The sequence below is a fragment of the Choloepus didactylus genome, assembly GCF_015220235.1.
Source record: "Choloepus didactylus isolate mChoDid1 chromosome 25 unlocalized genomic scaffold, mChoDid1.pri SUPER_25_unloc1, whole genome shotgun sequence".
In the NCBI taxonomy this organism is placed as follows: Eukaryota; Metazoa; Chordata; class Mammalia; order Pilosa; family Megalonychidae; genus Choloepus; species Choloepus didactylus.
Window position 1 is genome coordinate 6,590,644 of NW_023637606.1, and position 4,703 is coordinate 6,595,346.

General features: G+C 41.5%; 1 pseudogene; it reads left to right on the forward strand.

The window, feature by feature from the left end:
• The first annotated feature begins 2,386 nt into the window (after positions 1 to 2,386).
• LOC119525311 lies at positions 2,387 to 4,487 on the forward strand (annotated as a pseudogene).
• The last annotated feature ends 216 nt before the right edge of the window (positions 4,488 to 4,703 follow it).

The following is a 4,703-nucleotide window of genomic DNA, read 5'->3' on the forward strand; positions in this document are numbered from 1 at the left end:
TGGGACTTACTTTCCTAGTGTGAGGCAAAAGGACTTGACTATCAATAAAATACAGCATGCTATAACTGTACATACATTATCTCAATGGACCATCATACCAAAGGAGTGGGGGAAGATCTATTGATTAATTCCATTTTACCAACAAAAAAACTGAGGCTTGAAGAGTTAACTCATTGCTGGCAAACCACTGAGTTAGAATTTAGATCAAAATCTGCTTACACTAGAGTCCACATCTTAACACTAGGCTCTGCTGCATTATAAGAAAGCAAAGTTGAGTAAGTGAAGATGGTGTGTAGATTAAGAGGATGGAAATCAGCATTGTTGAACTCCCCAGGTCTGAATTATATAAGTATCACCCTCTTCTAAAAAGTCTCCTTTTGGCTTTCCCAGGTCTAGAGAGTGAATTTGCCCCCTGGAGAACATTTGGCACTGTCTGAAGTCAGTTTTGGTTGTCACAAGTGGGGTGCTCCTGACATCTAGTGGGTAGAGGCCAAGACTGCTGCTAAAAACCCTCAAAGCACAGGGCAGCTCTCCACCCCACCCCATGACAAATATTTTTTCTGGTCTTAAAATGCCAGTAGTGCCAAAGCTGAAAACCTGATGTATATGATCACTCAATGAAGGGCAATGACGAACTATGGAGGACTGCAGCCCAGCCCCTCTCATCTCCCATCAGGGGCTCACTCTAGGGCAATTTCACGGAGTGGAGCAGAGCCACTGGCACTACTTAGACTCATCTCTGACTCCCTCATTCTTTGATGAGCACTTAAGCTGTCTCTATAACATTACTCTACCGTAATAAATGTAGCTACCATTTATTGTGTTTATGGTTGTGTGCTGAGATAGGTGCTAAATAATTTATGTGCATTAACTCATCAGTGCTGACAACAGTCGTGAAATAGATACCATTATAATTATTCCCATTTTACAGGTGAGGAAAGTGAGACTCAAAAGGGATAAGAGGTTTTCCCAAATTCAGTCAGCAAGTAAACGGAAGAGTCAAAACACAAACCCAGCTCTCTATGGGGTAAAGCTTGTGCACCCCCCCACCACCACTTTATACCACTGTGTCTCAACATCACTCGTGGGTTTTTAGTCTCCACCCCCCACCTCCCACTTCCGCATAGGGCACTTGGCAATATCTGAAGACGGTTTTGAACATCAGGATCGGGGAGGGGCGCTCTACTGCCACCTTGTGGTTGGAGGCCAGAGATGCAGCTAAATATCTTAAGGTGTACAAGATAGCCCGCTCCACAGCAAAAGTGGATCAGCCCTGCACTAGACTCTTTCATTAGCGTGTCCGGGAACTCAAAGCTATCCAATATTTTATTCCAAGTCCATAGTTTCTAAGGCATGGAAGAAAAATCCCAGATGCTCAGAAATAGGTCAGGTTCTGGGTTTATGATTTCTTTCTTCAGAGAGGGTGTTCAGAAGCTGTCATAACCACAGACTTTGCATGCCACAGCTTGTCCAGGCTACCCCTAATATCCCTATCTGGTTTCCAGATGTGGATGGCTGTTCAGAGTCCTTCTCCTTGTGGTGTCCATTTAATCTGTACCAACATTATGGATCATACAGTTGTTGTCCTAGATATTCTTCTCCCACTAGGGCCTGATGAGGGAAAGAATTGTCATTAACATCCAGTTGTACCACTTTAGTAGCTCTGTGGTTCTTGACACTGTGCACCATGAAATTGAGGGTCTTTAGGAATCCTCTTCCTCCAGTTTTCCCCAGTGTTAACAACTTAAATAAACAGTGCAATGATCAAAAAAGAAAATTAACATTGATACAATAAAACCTGTTTCAAAGGCTCTAAAGGGGTCATACTACAATGCTCCTGATTACTTAAAAGGGGAAATTCAACTGTATTCCCATTTTTGGTTTTGAGAATTTTAGGATCCTACAAGGGACAGAACCTAATTTAGGTTCATCCTGCACTGACCTTCTGTCATTAACACACCTTATCTCTTTTGTGTCCTAGAAATTGACACAGTTACCTGCTCTAACCTTAGCAGGAAGGATTCGGTTTTTCGAAACTGTAAGAAGCAGGTAAGGTTCACCATTTCATGGGTTTGCATGCTGTTTAGGCAAACGGTATATGGAAGGAAACTATCCTCAAAGAAGAGGGAGATAATGTAGAATGGGATATTTCACTGCAGTGTACAAGTGTATTAGCTATATGTTGCTGCATAATGAGTTACTGCAAATATAATGGCTTAAAACAACATTTATGATCTCACAGTTTTCATGGGTCAGGAATGCCAGAGATAGCTTAGCTGAGGCCTGTGCTTCAGGGTCTCTAACAAGGCTACATTAGAGATGTCATCCAGGTCTACAATCATTTCAAGTCTTTAATGCAGAAAAATCCACTGCTAAGTTCACTTGCATGACTATTGGCAGAATTCAGCTCTTCACTGGCTACTGGTCAGAGCTTTCCTTGGGTACTTACACTGTGGACCTCTCCATAGGGCATGTCATAACATGGTAGCTGGCTTTGTCATATTAAGCAAACAAGAAAAGCCAGATGGTGCTCTAGGGGAGACGAGGCAGAAGTACAGTCTTTTATACTTAATCTCAAAGTGACATTCCACACTTCTGCACTATTCTACTTATTCGATGCATATCACTATCTCTAACCCACACCAAAGGGGAGGGGATTACAGAATGGAATGGATTCCCAGCACAGGAATCTATGAAAGCAATTTTATAGCCTTCCTACCAAACAATGCTTATTATACACCCCTCCCATTTTCCCTGCAGTTAGCTCCATGGTAGCTTAAATATCACCTCTTCTGTAAAGCCTTCCCTGATTGCCCAATTTAAATAGATGTGCCTCAGTTTTTCTCCATCTCAGCACACTGTTTGGTTCCTTTAACAATCCTCATAATCTGTGATTATTTCATTTATCTGTTTCTTTATCTTTTGTCTTTTCCTGTATTTGTCAGGTTTCTGCTGTGGTAATGCTGCATAACAAATGATCCCTAAATCAAAATGATTTTTAACATTTATTTCATACTCATTTCTTTTTGGTTCTGCTTATCTTAGCTGGACTCATCTGGGAGTAGCTGGAGTAGGCTAAACTTCAGGCTGTGATTTTATTCAGGTCTGCTACATGTGGGACATACCCTGAAGGAGCCATTTCTACCACATAACTTTCTCACAGTGGGGGTCAGAAGCTCCAAGAAGAATTGCAAGAAACTCACCAGCTCAGATCTGGTTCACTGTTCCTTCCATACATGTTCCACTGGGTGACCCAAATCATATTGCCAAACCCAAAGTCAGTGAAACAGAGATGTAATAAGCCTGTAGTAAGCCCACAGCAAACACAGGGAGTGAAGGAAGAATTGTGGACCAATAAAACAATCTATCATACCCCCACAAGAATGCAATATTTCCAAGTGCAGGGGATCTGTCTTATTCACTATTGCTTCCCCAGTGCACACAAATAGGAGATTAATAGATATTTTCTATGTAAATGCATAGAAAAATAGAATCACACTTAATTGAATCTCTAAAAAAATATTTTGCCTGAATTTCCATGAAACATGTCTCTAGGGATAGCTGGATATTTCCAAAGTCAATTACAATATTGTAAATAAAGGCTTTTGGTTTCTATTCTTGCCACTAAATTAGGATGCGTTGCCTTCAGGTTTTATGGTTTGGTTTTAGGGAACCTTTACATTTCACTCTTTTGTGTGATTATGAACCTTGATAGCTAGTGACCCCTAAGCTCATTGGCCAGGCTGCAGTTGTGACCACACGAGGACTGGCATGGAGATACTCAGAAATGGTAACCATTTAAATCGTGAATGTCAGTGCTACCTTTCCATGTCCTATACTGTTAGTTATATTCCCCAAACACTCACAATAGGGTGGCTGATGAATAGGTATTGGTTTATCTGTAGCAAAACACTATATGACCATACTGTAGTAGAATTTGGCTCAACTCCTTGTTGTTATAGTGTCACCCTGTCCCTTAAAACATTTCATAAGTGTTAGGTCAAGAAAGTATAATATACTGGGACCAGCAGTTCTGGGTGAGGGAAGCTGGGCCATGAGAGGGAAGGCTCTGGGCCAGAATGCTGAGAAACGGATGACTATGAAGAATCAGAAAAATTACTGAAGGAAAGCTAAATGTCGTATATCAGAAATCTTTCATTTTACACAACTGGAGAACAATTCTATGAACTCTTCAGCAGAAATCATGACATAAAGAAAATCAGGGCCCTCAATAAAATGAAAAAAAAAAAACAGCATTGGGATTCTGTTTTTGTGGAGTGATATTCAGAGCAGATGCAGAAAATGTCATGCAGTACATGAATGGAGCTCATCTACATGACCGGATCACTTGCACAGACTGGGATGCAGGCTTTAAGGAGGGCTGGCAGCTTGGCAGGGGGAGATCTCGGGGCCAGGTATGTGACAGGTATTGGCAAGACTAAGATGCAGGGAGAGGAGGCTATGGAAAACTACCACAAAACCAGTGAGTGGGTGGGAGACCCATCAGTGAAAAACTCACTCCTTGGCCTGTTGAATTTGTGAAAGAGCAATGCTGAAGTTCTGCAAACCAGCCCATTTCTACCAACCTTTGTTCAGTGTCTCTATTGAGCTAGAAGTCTTTTCATGGTTTTCATCTCTGAAAAGTATTAAAGGACAGAAACCAAAAGAATGCCTTTAGTTCTGGTCTTAGAATCTTGGCTATG